Source organism: Convolutriloba macropyga, chromosome 15, assembly GCF_964194025.1.
Source record: "Convolutriloba macropyga chromosome 15, txConMacr16.3, whole genome shotgun sequence".
Taxonomy (NCBI): Eukaryota; Metazoa; Xenacoelomorpha; order Acoela; family Convolutidae; genus Convolutriloba; species Convolutriloba macropyga.
Genome location: NC_134482.1, coordinates 34,387,096 through 34,410,937, shown reverse-complemented (window position 1 = coordinate 34,410,937; position 23,842 = coordinate 34,387,096).

Here is a 23,842-nt window from a genome sequence, read left to right as displayed (position 1 = left end):
ATTTAAATACGTATTCAAATACTTTATTCTGATTGGTTAATATTCTCTCGCTTTACTCAGTAACAACCTCCGGCCCAGAAGAAGATTTTGGAAGAATCGGTACTAATTTCACAAGCGGGCGTAGAAGCGATCCAGTAGATGTGCGCAGGACGGCGGCGCGCGCGGCGGTGTTGGTACCGTAACGAAGTTCAGTGATCCGAGCAGTGGGGTAGTAACCCCTTGGTTTGGTCTCCTCTTTTAACCCTACCAAATCACCGGTCTTAAGGAGTTGCTCGGCAGGCGTCTGCCACTTTGAACGTCGGTTCAGAGCCGGTACGTACTCTTTGATCCAACATGACCAAATAGTGTTGGCATACGACTGTGCGCGGGCGTACCGTTTACGATGATCGAACTCGTATACGCCAACGATTGACGGAATTGCTGTTGCTTGGTTACCGATTAAAAATGGTTAAGTGTTATTGCGCCTAGGTTGAGCGCTTCGGCGCTTACGGGCGTTACCGGGCGTGAGTTAAGTGCGTGTTCGACCAGACAAAAAGTAGTGTTCAAAATTTTGTCAGTGAGGCGACGTGTTCCAAGGATTGTGTAAAACACGCGCTTAAAACTGCGTACTAGCCTCTCCCAGATGCTAACTCGGCGTGGCGCACTGGGCGGGTTGAACTTACACTTAATGTCTTTGTGGGCAAGTTCAGCGGCGGATATTGATGGTGTTCCACTTTTCAATATTCTGGCGCAACTCTTTTTCCGCGCCAACAAAGTTTGTGCCATTGTCTGACCAAATAATGGCTGGTGTACCCCGACAGGAGACGAACCGCTCCACTCCTATTACACACGAAATGAGGTCCATGGACGGAACGATTTCAATATAAACGGCACGAGTAGGTAGGCATGTGATGAGGAAACCCCACCTCTTCTCGGTAGTCCTACGTACAGTAACGTAAAACGGGCCGATGTAGTCGATCCCAGTGTTCGTGATGGGAGGAGACTGGTATGCGAATCCTTCTACTGGGAGGTCAGCCATAATAGGTTGAATAGTGGCAGCGCAGAACATTCTGCAGGTGACGCAGTTGATTTTAATTGAACGCAGTGAGGATCGTATTTTGAGGATGGTATAACGCTCTTGTACTTTAGCCCGCAGGTAGTTAATGCTTTGATGATGATGTTTAACGTGGGTGTGCCCAAGGAACAGCTTCACAAACGCATGTCATGCGTCGAGAACGATAAGATGTTTTACATCAAACTCAACTTCGACCATCCAATTGATGCGGCCAGCCGATCGGATTAGACGGTTTGGCCCAAGAAGGGGAGAAAACGGAGCAATACGGCTACTTCGTTTAAAGGATTTGTTTTCGAGGAGATCTTTTCTCTCGGCATTAAATGATTCCCCTTGCACAAGGTACTGGAGATGACGCTTGGCTTTGTCAAGCTCCGTGGGGTCTATGATGCTGCTATCGGCATTACGGTAAAATTCGTGAGAAGGTAACAGGCGGAGTGCGTACGCTGTTATCCGTAGCAATTTTTGATAAGAACTGTACTCATCGAAGGGAATTATTTGCGGGGGCGGTTCCTTAGTTGACTTGGTTACGGATACGGCCAATGATGTATTGGTTTTGTCAGTTTCCTTAGTTACTTTACCAAGTTTGATGTTTTTAACTACTTCGGTGCTGGGATGGAACGGGAATTCTTTGGTTCTTAAGAAATCTGGATCCCTCACCCAGCTACTTGACTGCAAAACTTCAGCGGACATACCACGAGTACCAGCAGCTGCCGGATTATTGCTTGAGGCAACGCGGTTCCATTCGTCAACGCTAGTGTGTTCTAAAATCTCGCATACACGGTCTGCAAGAAATATTGACTGCTTGCTTGTGGAGTGAAGCCAATGTAAGACACTGGTGCTATCGGTCCACATGAAAACTTTGTCAACATGCACAGTAAGAACTCGACGGATGTCTTGTTTCAACCGAGCGGCCAGTAAAGCAGCTTGCAGCTCTAGCTTTGGAATTGTTGTCACCTTCATAAGTGCTACGCGAGCGTTACCCAGGACAAATGCAAGCTCTGTTTTTGGCCCCCTTATAAGAGCTTACTTGAGCTCGGAGAAATGCAACAGCGCTGAAGACCACTTGAGAAACTTGGGTAGTTCCAGATGTTCAAAGTTTCCAGAAAAGTGACTCCTTGGTATAGTAATTTTGGCAAGCTTGGGTAATTTGACACTCCATTCGAGGAGCCTTTCAACAGTGTCTTTTGGTAATTTTTCATCCCATTGCTGCCCGCTGACACGCCAGAAGTCCTATAGTAAAAATCGGGCACCAACGATAATTGGTGCCACTAGGCCAATGGGATCAAATACCTTAGACACTAGGCTCAATACCAAGCGTTGTGTTAAAGACTTAGCTACTGTACTGGAGGTACCCGACTTACAACTAGACTATCATTGTTGTGATCCCATTTCAACCCAAGCACGTTCGAAGAATCATCCTTAGACGAGGCAATTATTTTTGGTTCGGTAGACTGAGGTGACCCATCAATTCGATCAACCAGATTTGGTACATTGCTTACAAACTTAGTGAGCTCGAACCCACCTAGATGGAGAAGATGCACCAACTCCTTCAATCTTCTGAGAACCCTCTCAGATGACTCCACCGAATCCAAGTAATCATCCATGTTGAAATTTTATGGCTTTGGATGCTTCTGGATACTGATTAACATTGTCTGGGGCCGTGCGTTGCAATGCATAGTTAGCGCATGTGAGCGAGTCTTTATCCCCGAATATATGGCACGTGTATTGATACACTACAACATTTGTTGTGGGGTCCTCCTGCCACAAAAACCGCAGTGATGGCTGGACACAGTCAGGGACTCCCACTTGAGGGTCATATCCTCGATATCTGCGGACACGGTAAATTGATGTTGACGAACCCTAAGTAGTACATGGATTAGGTTTTGGGGCAGGTCGGGGCCAGTGAGCAAAGATTTATCCAAAGAAGTAACGTGGAACTTTTCTGCACCATTTAATACCCTACTTACTTTCCCTGATTTGATCGGGTTGATTACCGGATGATGTGGTAGGTACCACTCTTTATGCGACTGCTGTTCAACCTTGTCAGCTTCAGGGATTGTAATTAAGTAACCTTTTTCCAAGTCTTCACGGATGGTATTAGCATAGATTTTGTTCAATGTTGTTTCTCTCGAGACTCGCTTTTCGAGAGACTTGAGCTGTATCAGTTACGAAAAGTAGTTATTCGGGAGCTTGATGTTGTCATCAGCCCATAACATACCGACATCGTATCTTTTTCCATTATGAAAAGTTGTTGTTTCAAGAATTTCCTGCGCTCGAGCATCCCTTCGTATCGTGGGTCAACCTGCTTGTACTCGCCGTACGATTCCATTTCATACCAAGACTTAATCTGACAATCAATTCATAATCCTGTTCGACATTGGCTTTGAAACACGTTGAGATTAGACTTGAATTTGACGGAAGTGGCCGCTTAAAACCCAACCTATGTGCAAGCGAACAGCGAACAGTGAGCACTTTTCGTCGGCTGCAAAGTACTCTAAAGGGCGGATGGCATGGTAGACATCCTGTCCAAGTATCATCTCAATGTTCCCATATCTATACTTTACTGGATCTAGAACGGCCAGATGTAGGTAAAATTCTTGCATGGACTTAACGTTTGATGTCGCAAAATACGTTTAAGGTTTCCCTCACATAGGGACGCACAGTGAACGCTTCGAAGTCTTGATCTCTACGATGTGTCACAGTCAATTGAACCCTTTTGTGTCGATGAGTTCTTCCGTATTTATATACTTGACGGTCAGTTTTAATGCGGTATTCTGCAAACCGAGCTTAGCTTCGAGACTATCGGACAACCAAGAGATACTGCAAGCGGTATCGCATAAAACGAACGCCGTAGTATTTTTACCAGAAGAATTAGTCAGATTCAGTTCCATGACTTGAAGGAGGCCTTTGAAATCCGTCACGGATGACAAAGTGGTTGTTCTGCTTGGCTGCTGTTGACCGGTAGTTGGCCTACTAGTACCTGCGTTCGACTTCGAAGTGTTGATGTTGTTGTTTTTTGAGGGTTTAGCTGGAGAAACCCTTTCACCTCCGTGAAGTAAGGTATTATGGGAGCTGTTACAACCATCTTTCCCACATTTACGTGTACTTGTACACTGCGTGAACATATGTTTATCACGCAAACAAGAGAAACAGAGCTTTGCCTCAGCCACGACCTTGGCTCTCTGCTTGGGGGTTTTTTCCTTAAAGACACGGCATGCCCACAGCCGGTGGCTGCCTTTGCATACAATGCAACTAAAAATTGATGTTAACGGAGAACTCAGTTGCGGCTTAAGATTACTCTTGTGTTGCGTATATAGAGCAAATGCCTTCGAAACAACTTTTGTTCTTGTTACTGAGTTGTTGTTATCCTCATTCCTTGCTTTAGTTGCGGTATTCTTCATTAAATCATGCGCTTCGGCCTTCTCCTTTAAACAGTCATTAAAGTCCAGAAGAGTAGGTTTCAACCAATGCTTTTTGACAGTGAAGAGTGACCATGACTCCTTGATATTGGGTGGTAGCTTCTGTACGGCGGTGTTGAGAAGCGCAGCACTCTTTAAATCCGAATCATATGACAGCGATCTAAATACTCCGACAAGACTTGAATTGCACCCTGAATAGTTAACGATGGTATTGCTAATGTTCATCTTCAATGGTTGAAAGCTGTTGAGTTTATCCAAATGTGCACTTACGTCCTCCCGCGGTTGACCAATTTTACGTTCTAAGGTTCTCAGTGCGACTTTGTACATTGCGCCGCAGTAGGCGAACTCAGTTATAACTGTTTTAGCTTTACCTATGGAGTCTTAAGTTATGTCCATCTTACGTCACCAGTAAAGTACTGAGAGTCAATTGCGCTTTTAAACTGACCATACGATTCGTGTCACAGTAGGGGATCACCACTGTTTTTGGACAATTTCCATTCAGGTAGCGGATCATTTCTTTTGCTCGTTATGGCGTCCTCTAACGCCTTAATGAGGTTTGCGTTTTCGGCTGCTGGCACCAGAAGCGTGCGAAGCAGTGGGCCATCCCAACACAACGGTGCTGGAGCTGTATGACCATACATGGGAGGAATAAACGGCGTGAGAAAAGGTGGATCGATGTTAGTTGCCGTACTGAATAGGTTTAATTGGTTGATACAGGCTGCTGAGTGGTTGCTATTAACATTTTGTGGTGCAGTCGATTGTGAGATGGCGTGGCTAATTGCAGGGTTAACAGTGATTGGTGGTAGTATCGGTTAAAAGTTGCCGAGAACTGTTGCATTATTTGACACCGGGTTTACATTTGGGGGTTTATTCTGAGGGAAACTCCACAAGTTTAGATCAGGGTTACGGTTAAGAGGAAATTTCGGTGCGTTGGGACACGGTAATGGATGGGTTTGAGGGGAACAGACGTGGTTCCGCGGTGGTTTATTTAAGGCGGGTACTTGCGGTGCTATACTGGGTGGGATTACGGGAACTTGGGAGTTAACTAGATGATGCGGCGCGACTACTGGCAGCGGGTTCACTTTTCGGTTTGGAAATGAAGAGAAGTTCATCGGGAGATGGGTATTAGGGAGTTGAGTTGTGTTATGGAAGTTAAATTGAGGCAAACGCTGTTGTTGTGGAACATGAGGGTTGGAGAGATTTAATTGACCAGGCATACTGAAATAGCATACTGGAGTTCAGGCATACTAGAATGTAGCGAATTGGTCTGTGAACTGATTTACCTTCGGGTTTGTTGACAGATCATGTACACAAGTTGTTGATTTTGTTGGTACCAGCACAGGAGTTGGTGGTCGGGGGCTTTGCATAGGTGGCAGAAGTGATGGAGGCGCGAAATTTTGCAAAGCGGACTGACCTTGGTTTCCTGGATTCTCAAATCCACAACCTGATTGACTATTTGCCTGGTCCACCCCTTAAAGACACGGTATTCCCACAGCCGGTGGCTGCCTTTGCATATAATGCAACTAAAAATTGATGTTAACGGAGAACTCTGTTGCGGCTTAAGATTACTCTTGTGTTGCGTATAAAGAGCAATTGCATTCGAAGCAACTTTTTTTTCTTGTTACTGATTTGTTGTTATCCTCATTCCTTGCTTTAGTTGCGGTATTCTTCGTTAAATCATGCGCTTCGACCTTCTCCTTTAACCAGTCATTAAAGTCCAGAAGAGTAGTTTTCAACCAATGCTTTTTGACAGTGAAGAGTGACCATGACTCCTTCATATTGGGTGGTAGCTTCTGTACGGCAGTGTTGAGAAGCGCAGCACTCTTTAAATCCGAATCATATGACAGCGATTTAAATACAACGACAAGACTTGAATTGCACGCCGAATAGTTAACGATGTTATTGCTATTGTTCATCATCAATGGCGGAAAGCTGTTGAAATTATCCAAATGTGTACTTACGTCCGCCCGTGGTTGGCCGAATTTACGTTCTAAGGTCCTCAGTGCGTCCTCAGTGCGTCTATCAAGAACACCTCCTGCATTTGAGCGTGGAGGTGTTCTCGATACAGCGCGTCCTGCTGAGCAATAGAGATGGCAACTCCTGCCATTGTGTAATGAGATAGCATTTCAAGATGATTTAAATTAACGGCAACATTATTTGCGTTTTCTGGAGGATTACTAGAGGCAGTATCTTGAGCTAGAGGGTCAGCGGTTGCTGAACCAGGACGAAAATGATTTAACTCACTTGCAGCAGTCAATGAATTACCTGGTGGAAACAAATTACCCAATCATGAACAAGTCTCCGACTTCTATCTGTTACCCTATCTTAAGCAAATTCAGTTCACGTGAGTGGTGATTATAGAATGAACGATAATCCATCAATTTGGCCTCATCTAATTGAGCTGCAGCAACACGCTGATTGTGATCTTCCTCTAATTCTGGAACTGCCACCTGCTCCATTTGTTTTTCAAGCTCCGCTTTTCTCATGGCAATTTTGTGTTTTTTCTTAGCAAGGCGCATGGCAGCTTGTTCTTGTTTCTCATCCTCTTCGCGTTTTAGCTTTGCCATGAGAAAGTCTTGTTTAAACTTGCTAGACATCGATGCTGCTGTTGGGCGTGGACTTATCTAAGATTGCCCTTGAGGATTCACGCCCTCGCATACGGTGTCTTGGTCAGCAACTGAGTCAATATAGCCTCTAGCCACAAGCCAGATTTTATCATTGTTCTTGGTTACATCATCCAACTATTGCTCACGGACAGGATAAATTGAATCTGGGTTCTTGGCTTTACTGGCCCAGTCGAATAGTTCTTCATTCTTCTGCACCAGTTTACTGAAATCATCCTTCAACTTAGAAATCAAGCGTTCAACTTTAACCCTCCTGTCTTGACGATCTATGGCATCTGTGATGTCCTTATGGATGTTCCGTAACTCAAATTCTAGATTAGATCTTGCATTAAAGAGTTTTTTTCAACTTCTTTTGCTGTTTGGCCATGATATTGAAATGACTAATTTATCAATGTAGAGTAGCTTTCAAATAAGCACGTGGAATGATGGTTATACCGAACCCAAATGACAACGACTTGATAATCAAGACGTCGAAGAGCAGGAATGAAACTACCGAGTAACGATCTACTCGGCGAAAGTCAGTAATAGAGGGGAGAGGGCGTCTAACGTGCTTCTAAGCAATGTGAGACTAAAAAGGAAGACAGGCAACTAAAAACGACAAAGCACGAAGAAACGGGAACTGAAATGGACGGGGCGGGAAGGACGGTCAAACGGAGCGCAACAAAACAGGAAACGGAATGGAACTGGCAAAAACGCGGGTGAGAAACCAGCACGCAACGGGATTCCCAACTCCGCAAAGCAAAGAATTCCCATTTAACAGAAAAACCCCATCCAAACCCAGACAATCAGGTCTAAAACAACGCTTCCTGAGGTTTCCAGGGCACCTGTGGGGCTGGTGAATATCCCAGATCCGATTATAGTCCCATAAATAGAGGAATTATCTCCAATGAGGCCCACCTCTTTCTTCAATTCAACGTCATCTGCGTTCTCGACAGTAATGTTGAAGCAGCTTTTACCATGTCACTAAAATAATCTGTTTAACGCATACGCTCCGATCCACCACAAACCAGTCTGTTTACCCATCAAGTCAAGCAATCTATTTAACAAGAGTTTCACGACAATTAGTTTAAATACAATTTTGAAAGAACTTAATGTCGGGAGCGGCTACCACATTAAAGTTGAAAACAATCTTTCGTATAGATTCAATTCAATCTAACGATATAGTCAGTTATACAAACGATATAAAGCAACGTGTTAAGATTGTTAACAATCATAGCAAAAAGTGGTTTTTTAGACGGCAATTTTGATGCTTTTTTGGCCAATGTTCAATGCCAGTCACCATTTTGTACCATTAAATCCAAAAACCCGAAAATTATTGAGCCAAATCATGTCTTATTTGATAGGTCTTATAATTAGATTTACTTGAAATTATATCAATTGCACTTTTTACTAGCTCTGTACGTAAATTGGGGCGATTGCTGTGCATATTTTAATAATTTAAATCCGTATTCAAGCACTCTATTCTGATTGGTTAATATTCTCTCGCTTTACTCGGTAACAGATCGTCAGATAACGAAACAAAACTACGAACAGCACCGCAAAATAGCTCAGCTCTGCTTACAGTTCCGCAGCTATAAAATAAACAAAAGTTTTCGAACTTTGCGTCTATTGTCAGGTTGCCTTGAAATTGCAGGACCATCAAATAAAAATGATTTAAAAAGTATTTACACTTTTCTTTGACTGCATTTATCTAATTCTTTGAAATGAGTTATGATAAAACTACGAGTTTCCTTTTTCTGGTTTTTAAGTTGTCGCTTGGACCCCCAGGTCGAGGTGGCCAGACCGAAGTGACCCCTGATCAGACGAGTTTCGAGCGCACACATGTTCCCGGTGCGCTCGAATTACATGGTCTGGAAAAGGCTTCGAGCGCACTTTTGTCTGGACAATGGTCTGGAACTTGCCTGATCAGAGGCCACTTTGTTCTGGGACGGTCTTTTTGTTCTCGAAAACACTGTCGTATAATACTGGCGCTAACATCACCACTGGCCAGTTCAGCTCTCCATGTGCTATTTTGACTCTCGTTGATTGCAAAAAATCGTCATCGCTAGTAGGGATTTTAATGATTCGTGTCAGTTTGTATTCAGTGCGTTTAACAGTGTCATCTATTACCCATACTAATTCGCCCTCTTTAGGAATTCGCACATGTTCCTTTGACCACTTTGATCTCTGCTTCCATTGTGGAAGGCATTCGAGAGGCCACCTTTTCCAGATCATGTTGGCATATGCTTGAGTTGCTTTGAAGGATTTTTTCAGATCATGGTAGCATCACTAGATGGAATGAACGGAGCACTCGCGTTTTCCTTTCCTAGTAAGAAATGATTCGGTTTGAGTGCTGTCAGGCCTTCATGGTCGTCACTTATTGCTCTCAGGACGCTTGCCTTGAGAGTTTGCTGTACAGAGCACATTGTAGTGCTAAGTAACTTGTCGGTCAGGCTTTCTTTGTCCAACTTTTCAATCCTGACTTTCTTGCAACTTTAAACTAGTATCTGCCAGACTTCACCAAAGTATGGAGCTGCAGATGGATTGAATTTCCAAACGGTCTTATTCTGATCTAAATTAATCTGAACCTTAGCTTTGTCCCACGCATTCAAGCATGTTCTCAGCTTCTTCACCGCTTCAATGACTGACAATGTTATTTAAGTAGCCACATCTTGCAATAAATCTTCTCACTGCAGCTAGACATGGCTGAGTGTCAAATTACAGTTCAAAATCGATGTGGGCTGATCCGGTTGTTAGGCAAGTGAAAAGGCAGCACCATATTTTCATTGAATGTCGCAGGAACTTTACTTCAAATCCGAAATTGACTACAAAAAATTGACTGCAAAAATTTGACTCCAGTATGAGTGCATGGGAAAATATGCTCATCAAGTCTTTCTCGTGGTAGGTAAGTTCTAAATTCCGAATCGTCGTGGGTATGATACGTTGTCTTTTTGTATGTCTTTTTGTAATGTCTTTTTGTTTTGCAGATATGCCAAGATGCACATAGATTCTTCTGACTTGTCTGGAAAAATGTGGAGTGTCAAGATTGCACATCGTCCTGATTTCCCTCAAATCAGAGCAACAATCACCGAATATTTTTGTGTGTTTGGCTGAAAAATATTTGCCTCATGTTTGTTCCGTTGCTGCTCAAAGGCATTTGAGTAGAAACAGCATCCTTATCGTGGAGAGTGAACATATCTCAAGTGGTTCGAGCAATGCTGAGACGAAAGATAGGGATAATTTCTGTGTTATTTGCGCTGGAACTTCTTGCTAAGTTCCACAACAGACTATGAGACTATCTGTGTCTCATTCCAATAAAATCCAAAAAATGAGGATGATTGTGGTTTGGACTCAAACAATTTCACCACCTTCGTTTATCTGTCTGCTTCCGGAATCTATGTCTTGACCTCTTCGTCACTCCTTATCTATTTCGTCAACTTGAATCACCCTTTGATGAGGATCGTAAGAACCCATTGTTAGATTTCGATTGCTTCTTGAGGTGTTGCGACAGACTTCAGAAAATCGTTCTTGTAGAAGTTTCGCTGGACAGCTTTGAAAAAATTTTCGTCGTCTTTTGCGTTGCCTTTACCACTTGATGCAAAACGTAATTTGCACAATTCGGCAAGTTTTTGCTCCAAACACGTGTCGCGTGTACTCGTAGCCATCTATTTTCTTCTCTCGATCTTCTCGCCAGAGAAATTGTAAGCAACGGTAGCGATCGCTTGGGCCAGCAACTTGAAGAAACATCCCTTCTGTATTGGCTGAAAGCGTTTATTTAGTTGTCAAAGTCGGCAACAGTTCTGGTTCAGATAAAATGTTGTCATTTAGGATTTTATACCTCTCTGCTGCGTTGCACACTCTATCGAGTTTTGGGAGTTTAAGCGGGTTGATGACAGGATGGTGTGGTAAATATCATGGAAGCTTGTCTTTGGTACCGTTAAGTTCGGCATTTTCAACTTTGCGACCATAACCAGCTCTGATGTCCGTGTTAAACGTTTCTTGATAACGCTTTGGCAACGTATCATTTTTTGTAGGCATCGATCTACTGACTTGAGTTGTCCGATAGTTGAGTAGAAGTTATTGACTTTGTAGAGTAACATCATTTCGTCTTCTCGCCACAGAAGTCCAACTTCTTATTTTTCATCCAAGAATCTAATTGTTTGCTTCAATGTCTTGATTGCTCTTCGTACATTTTTCGAACGTCTGATGACATCACAATTTGAGGGATGGAAATTGATGTCCCACCACTTGTTCGATTGGCTCGCTAACTTGTCTTCTGGGATTGAGGTTGCTGTTTTGTTGAGAGTTGCTGCTTGCTTCGCTGGTAGGGGACCACTTAAGGCCCATTCTATTCTCGTTCTCACTGCCCACGGTGCAATTTTATCGTCTGACTTCTTGAATTCTAATCAGTGATGTATGTCGTAACAGTCCTGTCTAAGAATAACTGTAACTTGATTTAGATTGTCATTCCATTTTGGCAGCCTCCCCAAATGTGGGTAGCGATCTCTCAAATCTAGGAGATCTGGAATCTGGTTGGCTAACATCAGATTTTCATAAACATAAAAATCAACTGTTGTCAGTGGTAGACACTTCTTTTGTGTTGAAACCTCAATCGGCACTATTTCCGTCTTGACATTTTTTTGTGATCCGTGGATTCCTGCAGGTGCAGCGCATATATGATTGACTTATCTACAATTGAAATTGAGGACCTTGTATCAAAGATTGCCAGCACGCTCCGGCTGTGGATTTTTTTAACTATTCTGATGCGCACAACAAGGAGTCCTCCTTGATTGATGATTTCTGCTTCTGTTCTCTTGGCATCTGAGGTAACCCTTGCAGCCTCCTTCTTTGAGAAGCCACAGTTTAAAAAATCATTGTGTTGTTGTCCAAAATTGGGCACACAGCAAATTCTAATTTTGCATCCTTTTGACCGATTACCAGGTCTCACACAAATGAAACACAATCGGAGCATCTGTACGGGTTCTTGTCGATCTTTCACTTTCATTGATACAAAATTCTCGCAACTCCGATCGGCGTGCTATTTAGAAACTTTGGCGCTGGATGCAAAAACCAGTTTTTGGATTTTTGCGGCTTTGAAACTTTGATTTTGTCTGAGCTAGCAGGCCCTCGTGTATGGAAGCTGTTGAATCTAACCAATCTTTGAACACACTCAAGATTGTTGCCAATAGTCGATGATCCTCTAGGTGTCGTAGCCACATCTCCTTAAGCTGAGGGTAAAGTTGTTCTGTGGTTGAACTCAAAATTTTTTCTGATTCTAGGTCATGCTGTATTCCAAGTCAAAACAAGATGTTGACTCTGTTTGTGATTACGTTTGCAAGCAAACAATGCCACTGGAGTCGTCGTGTCTAACTGGAGAATGAATGTATATCTTCTTAAGTTGAACTTCTACTATTATTCTCGGTCTGTCAATTTTTTTTGCAAAGAATGTTTCAGGTGTGACAATGAGCGTGAGAGCTGAACTAAGTTTTGGTAACCCTCCTGGATCACCAATCGGTTGACAAACTATTGGTGCGGTACTTTGACTCACTATTGTTTGGTTTTGACTCCCCAATGATCTGTTGCGAGGGTTGTTCTTGGGACTCTGACATCTCTGCTTGTCTTGTAATGCTGACTTTTCTTGTTGCTGAAACATCGTATTGGATAAAAACGTCTGTGGATCTGTCACCCTAATTGATTTATGGGTTTCTGATTTCTTGATAATAATCGAAAATTGCCTTAAGGAAAGTCTTACATCCGGTTGGAACAGAAGGGGTACTTTACAAATGAGCGCTGAAATTTTTGTCACCTCTGTCCCGTGTGACATTTATTGGAGGCTCGATCACAACTTTAAGAGATAGTGGTTGACTAAAGCCAAACTGTTGAGCCACTGAATCGGCCCAGCCCAGCCTGCCGTTTTCTTGACACAGCTCTTGAAATTCCATTTGTCAGTTCGATTTCTAGGGGGTTTGCTCTCTGTAGACTTCAGTTTTCCTTCTTTAATTTTCAAGGGCTCGGTCATGATGTCGCAGAGGTAGTGTGTCTTCCTGGTTTGCTACTTCAGACATAAAACTCGTTTTTTTGTTGCTTTTGTTGCTGTTGTTGTTCTTGTTGTTGTTGTTGCTGCTGTAAGCCTGATTATTCTTGTCGTCGACTTAGTTCAGTTACATAGTTCTTGCCGTCGACTTAGTTCAGTTACTTAACGATCGTTTTTAACAAAATCTGACGCACTTGCAATCGTTGTTCTGCTTCCTTGTTAACTCTTTGGTTTGCGAGCTCTATTTCATTGATCTTTTGCCTTCTCGATAAATACTAAATTGCAATGCTGGTTGTAGCAGAATGCTTGGATGAGATCTCAAAAATTTTTTTGACGTTTTCTATCGCTCCACATCTTGTATCAATTACAATCTCTCTAGGATCTCTTTCACCTGCGGATGGTGATGATTCTAAAGATGTCTGAATTCTTGTCTTTAAGGACTGACGGCACTGTTTTAAGAGAGTTCGATAGCTCTTTCTGTCATTAACGAACAACTTAAAACCCTCAAACCGAAAGTCTAATTTCGGAACTTGAATAATTTATGATTCTCCTCTGTCCAGTTTTTGTAGGAGTTGTTCCACTTCGTTACACAATGTCTGCTTCAGAGAGTCAACTCTTTATTTTCAAAACTGAACCCTCAGCATGAATTGATTCAAAATCTAGCCCAGTTAGTGCAGTCGCAGTATCTCTTTCCAATGATAAACAATTTCGTTGCGACACATTTCAATTTTTTTAAATTTTGGTATTTGTTCAACTAACCATTTGAGTGTCTTCCTTTTTCAGCAAACTTTCGATCAATATCAGCATCGAAACTCTCAGAATACTTTAAATTCAGGAGTTGCCTCTATTGTTGTCTGTTTTCCTCGAGTTCATCGTAAGTCTCAAAGAAACATCGATAAGCTCTTTCGGCAGACACTGTTTTGTTCTGGGCTAAATGACTCCCAAAACAGCAAGATGTCTGTCAAAAATTTTATGCGATTGCGCTTGCTCAGTTTCTATTTTCTTAAGTTGGCAAAAATCTTGTAATCAGTCATCTTCAATTGTCTATCGGGGCTATTTTGAGGCATCGTTCGATTTTGTTCCGATCCAACAAATTGAATTGAGGAATCGTTGCTGTTCGTATTGTTGTCCAGGTCGGTAGACCAAACGTTGCATTTGCTCAAGAATTTTAGCGGAACCGAGATATCACAGCCTGGTTCCCGAGTTCTATGCCAGCCTGGTTTTTCACTGGGTTCTGTTGAATAATGATCCCGTAGGAAAAATTAGTCGCTAGGACGTATTAAATGACTGTAATTTTATTTTTTTTGAAGTTAAGAAAATCTATAGTGACAATCTATGTTCAATCACTTGCTGATTTTTGTAAGGCTTAAGCCAGTGTTACAAAAATTGCTAAATTCTTGACAAGAAAACACAAGTAATATAAAACTCGGAAGCTCTTAAGATCTAGCAAAATTTATGCAAAGAAAAAAACTTGTTGAGTAATCAAATTTTAGTCTATTTTGAAAGCCAACTCGGTAACAATTTCTAATGGTTCTAAACATAATATGGTTGCATTATTCAAATTTTGTGAAAGTGAATGATCAAGTAAGTATAACTTCATCGTAATATCATCATAGTTACCTGTTTCTGCTTGATTAGTCAAGTAAAGTGATTTAAGTCATTGTTTATATACTAAACGTAAAAATTCTGCTGTATTCGACCATTAATGGCCACATAAAGTATTATTAAATAAACAGTTTTTGAAATTTAACAATAAATGACAAATTATCAATACATGCTAGTTTTGCACAATATAGGTGCTAATAGCCACTCCTCTGAGTATGATGCCTGATTGTTTTTGGGCCCATGGAGAGCTCAGAGACTACCCTAATCATGTGCTATAGTCTCGGTTTGCTTAGGCTTTCCCCTCCCAATGTTGGGGGGGGGGGGCGGTTTTAAAAATTTATGGTCCCAACTTTTAAAATTTTTCAGTTGTCACAATTATCAGTTTTGACAAATTCTATTTTTTTTTAGTTTCAAAAGTTAGTTCTTTCTGACTGATGGCTTTTGTTGCCAATTTGAAGCGACGCCAACACTAAGAAAATTACCATAATCATCTAATGAACGTAGGGAGCCAGAAACAGTCCAAGACTAAAGAAAATCCCTCAAAACTTCTGAAGTAACGTAAAAAAACACAAGAAGACTGCAAAACGCCCAATCTCATCACCGAGAATGTTCTTACGAATGCCGAGAAAACAAAGTTGAAGCATTCTGCAATTTCTCCCCAAAAAATGTTCACAAACTAAATGGGACGCGCGATGTACCAATTAAAATCGACTGAGTGCTCGAAAGCTATCGTGACACCACCAACTTTCAGATGGCAGATGAACTGCAAATCGTAGATACATAAAAAAAGTCAGGGCTGGATGGTATTTAACCACTCATGCTGAAAAAACATGTAAGATTATCTGCACTGGACGAGAAAAAAGCAAATTTTACTTTCATATTTATAACTAGGGTAATAACAGATCTCGACAACTACCGTCCTGTGCTTTTAGCACCAATATATTGCAAAAAATATGAATAATTTCATCAGAAGAAAATACAATGAAATATCTTTTAACCAAAAACATCCTAATCAAGTACCACTTTGGATTCATACTCGGATGCCTAACTGGTTTTCAAATTCTGAAAGTAAAAGATGACTGAACACAAAAGTTGGACGTTGAGAATTAAATTTATGTTACTTACTTGGATTTCACGAAAGTGTTTGACGGCGCACCACACCAGCGTCCAATGAAATTTTTCAAAGCTATGGGAATCAGAGAGCAACCACACAATAGGACTGAAATTTTTATAGCAAGCAGGCAAGGTCGTGTAATCATCAAAGATAACTCTTCAAACAGGAAATCGATCTTGAGCAGAATTCCTCAAACGTTTGTCTTCATACTAATCGTACTCACGATCTAGAAGAATTTTCTCCCAAATCTTGTGAGATTGAAATTGTACGTATTTGCACACAGCGTAATTTTCTACAAAGTAGTCAGATACCCGAAGGATAAAAATCAACTGAAATAAGATTTGATAATCCTACAGGTATGGTAAAGCAACAAAATACTACGTTTTTATATCTTAGAATGTGTCAAAAGTTTCTAAAACATGGAGAGCGAAAGTCCAAGATTCGAAATGGCAGCTTTTAAATAAAAATCAATCAAACATTGAAAAATAAAAGGACTTAGTCTTGCATATAGATGATAACGTGGCATTCAACCAACATAAAACTATTAAAGTTAAAAAAGCCAACAGCGTCCTAGTGCCAATCAAATTTTGTTTTTGACTTCTGAAAGAAACAGTCTTCTTTTATTTATTTAACTCTTTGGTACAACCAAATCTTGAAAGTTGAAATCAGTTTTGGTATCCGTATAAGAACAAACGTCAGGTCATTATAGAAAATGAACAACGAAGAGCAGTTTAAGTTGTCAAAAATTTAGAAATCTTACATACTATGAAAAACTAAGAACACTCGAGTTACCATATCTTGAGTATCGACGGAAGCGATGCGCACTGATTGATGCATGAAAACTAACTAATTCAAACTTAACCCTTTCTATCAAAATAAGCAACCATTTTATTAGCTTCAGAGAAAAAGACGGTACAGGTATTTTATATCATTTCAAGGTGCCAAAACACAATTAGAAATTGGACAAACTTTCTTTGCAGCAAAGGTAATCCCGGTTTGGAGCAGTCTCCCAAATTCTGCGATCGAAGGTTTTAAAGTGAACAAATTTAAGAATAATTTAGTTGGACAATGGACCCACTCATTATAATGCTTCTATTGAAACTGAAACTGTTTGTTAATTTTGTTCACATTGTTGTCAGCACTGCTTGTTCCCATCGATATTCCAAATATTGTAATTAGTGGTTTTTCAATTTTTTCATTGTGTTTAAGATTTCCGAGACTTCTGACAAAGTAAGTTGCTTCTCTCTGTATATTTTCTACCAAATTTATATCAAATCTATACCATATTTAAGTGCAAAACTCAAGATGTGGTCGCACCAGCAACTAATATAATTTAAAGAAGATTAATTTTTTTAGAAAACAAAAGATTCGTCTGATGAGCGCAGAAAAGCTGTTGGCTTTTTAATGTTTTCTATATGAGCCCTTAATCCCATTTCTTTTTTAATATTCGATAGATATTTACTGCAAAGCTGCTAGTTTGAATCTCGAGCTTCTTTTCAATGTTTCCGAGAGGTTTTGAAGTGTGGCACATTTTTGCTTAAAAACACATAGTAGGCTGTCGTCGGCCCTTATCTGTGTTTTTGTCAGATTTTGTTGCAGTTGAATTTCAACAATTGTTGTCATGATTACGTTGTACAGATTTGCGTCGTGTGCAAATAAGTCCAAGTTTGATCTCACGCAAGATTTTGAATATAGCTTACATACACGGTTGATAAGGTTAATCCGAGGAACGAACATGGAGGAATTCCTCTCCAGACAGGTTACCAGTTTGAGCAAATGTTTCCGATGGTTACTCGTTGTTACCTATCTGTTATAATTTTTCCATTCAACTTCATTGTTTGTCATCTGATTCACAACTGCATCATAATGTTTGGCAAAAGCTGATTCTGTACGCTGTCAAATGTTTTCATGACATCCAAGTAAATCTCACCAGTTGCTTCCCGGGTCGAGGTTTTTTGGTGAATTTTCGTAAGAAATGCGGTGAATGCGGTGAACTTTCGTAAGAAATGCGGTGATTGCGGTGAATGCGGTGAAAAAAAATAATTCACCGCTTTTCACCGCATTTCTTACAAAAGTTCACCACCAAATTCACCGCATTTCTTACAAAAATTCACCGCATAGACTATTATGGCAAATTAATGTAAGAAATGCGGTGATTGCGGTGAATGCGGTGAAAAAAAATAATTCACCACATTTCACCGCATTTCTTACAAAAATTCAACGCGAATAATTCACCGCATTTCTTACAAAAATTCACCGCATATGATTTCCACAAGTTACTCAATCTGATTTAAATTCACAAGAAATTGCTAAGATGTAATTGACAGTTGGCGCAGTGGACTGAGCAGTGGAAGGCATGCAGGAGGTCATAGGTTTGAACCGGTCTGGGGAAGCTTCTTTTTTGTAAGAATACTGAGAACGCGGTGAAAATAAATAATTCACCGCGATTCACCGCATTCACCGCAAAAAGATGTAAGAAATACGCGGTGAAAATTATTTTTTTTCACCGCATTTCACCCCATTTCTTACGAAAATTCACCGCTAAACCTCGACCCGGGTTGTTTAGCATCCGAGGCTTCTGTTCAGTAATCCATTACTTTCAGAGGTTCAATATTAGGTGATCTTCCAGGTTCGAATCCAATTTGGTACTCGATCAAACTGTTGATATATGTGGGATATTTCATCGCGTCTTTCGGAAGAAACTTTTCTAATTTTTGCAACTTATTGACGTCAATTTACAGGACGGTATTTATTGGGATCAAATTTTCTCTCAACTTTGAAATTTGCTCAACGGTTTTTTTCACAGTTGGTTGGAATTTTGTCTCTTCACATAAAATTTTGGGCGTTCTTGTCAGTATTTGCGTGCCCTTACCTGCTGCTAGCTCTTTCAACATAATTGGATGGCAACAATCATCTGACAATTGTGAAGTTTTTGCAGTCCCTCTACCATGTGTTCTTTAGTGATGTCTCGATAGTTTTGAGAACGCAGCCGATTTCAAACGGTATTTTATACGATCCAAATGTTGCGCTAGCAAACACTGCTGAAAAAGAATAGGAGAATACGTAAACCTAAACTTTCTATTCCTCCATCATCGCGATTCAATGACTAGATCGGGAATTTTATAATGTGTCTTGAATTTTTGTTTCAATTAGCTTCACTTTTTTGTTTTCTATTTGAGTCCGTCCAGACTCCAACCAATCATGCCTCCTCTTTTTTTAATCTTCAATTTGATTTGCTTCCTAGGCAGGCCCAGTCATGAAGCAGTAAAAGTTATTTTTAATTTTACAGAAATCATTGTTTTATCAAGATATTCAAATCTGAGTGTTGTTGGTTTCGGCTTCCTTCGCATCATGTAAATCTCGTGCCGGCTCGGTGCAGTTTGGGATCATCATATGACATTAGTTGTAACATTGTATTATACACTGCATCAGGCGTTTTTAAGCAATCATAGCAGAAATATTTTCTGACTGTTACTGTAATCCAGAAATTTATCGTTTTTTTTTTCTACAAAAACCTGTTTATGCAAATCACATGTGCAAACTTGATTAAAATTGACTGACTTAATTTTTTACTTTTGCTTCAACATTTCACTGATCAATACACACAGGAACAAGAACTAAATAGCTTAAAGCCACCTTTGAAACTTTTCGTTGAGTGGTTGTACTCCTGGCTTTGGAGGCTATCCTCAAGAATTAAAAACCGCATATGTTGAATTAAAAAATTTAATTTGGATTGCGATATCCACACACAAACCAAATATGATATTCAGTGAGAGTTCAATGAACTTCACTAGAGCTTAGAAAGAGTATGTTGCGGCATAGAGCAAAGAAAAAATTGATGTAAATTTCCTTTTGACGGGCAGTGAGGCGGAAAATCAATTCGTTCATCTCTATTTCGAGAAAACTGGGACTGATATGGCTGAAAAAAATTCCATCTGCAGTGTATAGGAGCTTATCTGTTTTTTACGACTCGAAGAGGAGTATTGGTTTTCTCTCGGTCTTTTTTTTTACAGGAAGTAGGTTTGTTCACGCGGCATTTTGACCTAAAAGCAAAAGTGAGAAAAGCTGTCTTGGTGAACAGATTTTCGCTAAGCGAGAGAAATTTTTTGATCATGCGCTCCGTTTAGTGAATGACTTTTTGACTTTGAAAAGTAGTTTTTGACTGAATGGCACATAGATAACCGTTTTTAGCCGTTTTTTGGACTAAGTGGCCCAATTTTTTTGCTTTTAATTTGGTTTCTCATAGAAATAAAGTTTATTCGATACTTTATTGAAATGTCAACCTCGGAAATTGGTTCCACAGTGGTTTGCAGAGCCTGAAAATGCATTTCAAGTTGAAAATTGAAATTTCTTCAATTTTTGGATCTTTTAACCACTTTTTGTCAAAAATCAGTTAATACGGCAACTCCTCTTTGATAATTCATATACTCAACGCCTCTTTCTACCTCGATGTAATTTTGTTTTATAAAATTTACTAATGCTAATCCGATTTTGGTAGTTTTTTCCGATTTTCGTCAGTTTTTTGTTTGTATTTTGGTTGTAATTGCTAGAAATAGTCTTTTTGTGCAACATGAGGGACTTTAGTTTCGTTTAAACAAAAATTCAATCTTTTTTTGGCGTTAGGTTTTTCAAAAACAGTTTAAACTTTTTCATAAATGCAGTCTTAAATGTTTTTTGACCGTTTTTTTGCAAAATGTTTCAATTTTTCGTATTTATGAATTCTGCTTTTTCCTATTTTTTGTTCTCTTCAGGAGAATAGATCTTTGTATCGGATGATTAGTTATCTTTTATATGTCTTGAATGCTGAACAATGAAATGTATTCGTTTTTCTTGAATTTTTTATTGATTTTTAACTTTCAAAAATCAAGAGTACGTTTTTGTTGCGGTGTTCCTTACATTGTGCCCATATTCTTCGCATTCTAGTTAGTATCATTCTATCTTTGTCCTGCACCTATATTTATTTTCGGTATATTGATTTTCAGTTGTTAAAAATGAATGATTTCAGCTTTTTCTTAGATTTTCGTCATTTCTTTGGTTTGCATTTGATTTCATTCAACATAAGACAGTACTGAGAGTTTGATAGCAAGCCTTTTCCACATTTTCCACTTAAGACTATTTACTGCAACTTTCTTCCGGTCTTGGTTTTAATTTAAGCGATTTTGTGCCTTTGAATATTCTCCTGCTTCTTATGTCTTTTCTATGATCAATTTAATTTTTGAATTAGTATGCAATCATATTGTCTCGCATATGTACAACAAGGAACAAGTGTGTGTTGTTTTTTGTCTTAATTGCAGTGATTTGAAGTGTAATAATAGGTGTAATTAAGTTAGTTTCTAAGATTATTTTCTGCCGTTTGCTTTCGCGATCTTTTTCAGATTAGAATCATGAACTATTTGAGGGCAATTGATAACCTTGTCAGCTTTTTCAGTCTATCACTTTTTTTTACCTCTTTAATTATTTCGGTTTTTTAATGTTACCAAACGTTTTCAATGATATAAAATTTTGCTGCATTTTGTTTCTCTCGGTGACAGTGGTTTAAATTTCACCAATTTTTAGAGCAGACCTGGAGAGGTAGTGAGTTAATAGTTTAATACAAAAGGTAGTGGCTTCTGCTGCAATTACGGTTTTGTTACTGAAGTTTTGACGCTTCGAGTCGCTTCCGGAATTCTTCTGGCTATGTTTTTTTTTCATCAAAGATTTGACAGGCACTGGATACAAAATCACCGACACCAGTTAAGTTAGTTTTGGCGCTATCAGCTTATTACTTTTGAATCTTTGTCGCCTCATTCTTGAATCAAGGAATTAATCGGTTATCGGTCGATCTGTTGAACAAATCAATATTATTGAAAGGTTTTTCAGAGAAGTTTCCCATTTTTTAACATCTGCAAAATTGTCGCGTCCTACGAATGAAAAAAATCGAAGATCAACAAAACTATACAGACAGACCACGTTGCTATGAAAAGGGCAGGCGACGTTGGAACCGGGCTGAAAACGCAAAGTAAGCGTTTTCAGGCTAGACAAACTAACACTCTAGGAGTTAAGGTCAAGCAAAGGTTATCACTTAACTATGAAACCTATAGCGACTTGATCATGATTTGATCACACATTGGCCATTGAATAATATTATTGGAGCTTGAACATCACAAGAGAGGTGAAAATCCAGTTTCTGTCTCTCTACAAAACTGAGCAATATCATTGTTCCGACCCCTCTTGTTGGCTTCAGTTTTCTCTGAAGCCATTTTTGGATGATTAGACAAAGTTGGACACATTCAACAACCATGCAAAGATATCAAGTTTAATGAAAAAATGAAATTAAGAAAATCTTTTTAAATTCTGTCAATACAATTTTTAAATCTATTTGTGAAACCAAGCATTTTTTAGTGAATGTTACTACCCAGGTTTAGGTGCGCGACCCTAGACTGCTATGATCAGACCATTTGGGTCGCACACTGGTGGCGTGGTGCGACCCAAAATATATGGTCTGGGAAACGATTGAGTCGCACTATGGTCTGGAAAACGGTCGCACTACGGTCTGATTAGAGGGCAAAGTCTGAGAAATGGGCTGAACAATGGTCGCACTACGGTCTGATCAGAGGGCAAAGTCGCACTATAGCCTGATCATAGGTCGCACGAAAATCTGGACAATGTTCGCACTACGGTCTGATCGGAGACCAAAGTCTGGACATAAGTGGCCCCAAAATCGGACCAGAGAGCATTAACTGACCATATTTATTTGACCGTAGTTTTTTATCACTGTTTTTGATTACTAAAAAGAAATGTTGCAGGCACTTCAAAATGACAACTTTGCTAAGATTTGCTAAAGTATTAGAATTTAGGTTGATTAGTATATAGTTTTGAATTGATTATATTAAGCAAATAACAACGGCTTATAACATGTAATCAAGAATGGTCTGATCAGAGGGAGCGTTGGTTGCACTAAAGTCGCACAAAATTCTGGGTCGCACCAGAGTTGCACGAAATATTTGGGTTTCGCTATAGTCTGATCAGAGGGATTTGGGTCGCACGATGGTCTGATCAGAGGTCTTTTGGGTAGCACTATGTTCGCAAATTTCCTTGGGTCGCACGTTGGTCTGATCAGAGGGTAAAGTCTGGGAAATGGTCTGATCAGAGCGGTCTAGGGTCGCGCACCTAAACCTGGGTAAGTCCCCCAGGTAATTCAGATTATGACGGGAGCTCGCAAAACTTACATAAATGTTTTTTTTCGTTTTGTTAATCAGAATGTCATAAATTCAGTTTTTTGACCCCGGTTTATTGTTGCAAATTTTTTACGAATTTTTTTTACGAATTTCCTCAATTCGATTTTGATCTGTACTTAATAGTAAATGCATATAAATTGATTTTTTCTATTGAGGACATTTTGGATATTTCAGGCCAAACACAATTTTTTAGCAAATCTGACTTGAATCATTTCGGTGAAAAATTCACTTCAGTCATAATAACTATTTAAATAGGGTTGATTTAAAACTGCTGAAGCAAACTGGGCATTTTTAAGCTATAGCTTGATCATTCAGTATGTAAACTGACCCCACTACCAAATTTGCACTACGACATCACTGCTCACCTGTTCCGGTAAAAAAAAGAATTAGTCTAATCATGAAATTGGAACTGAGAACGCTTTTTGTTCGACAGAAAACACATTTCAGATAATTGGCGAGGTCATGGAAATTTTTTCTAATCATCACCTCAAAAAATTACCAGCTAGCAATTACTTTTTTTACATCTTAAATGTTTTGAGTTGTATCATTTCAGACTACCTCAATTGATTTTTTTTATCCACATGGACAACATCAGACTAAAAACGATCATTGCCTTGACTACTGATTAGTTTGTTTTTCTAGAATGTTCGTATCCTTTTCCAAAAGTTTCATATCTTCAAACAGGCAACTTAGTTAATATGGCCTAAAATACAAAATGCTGTAATTATCTTGTGGAGAAATAAGCATAGCTCAACATTTCCATAGTTTATGGCCTTGGCTCCAAGTTTTCTACTTT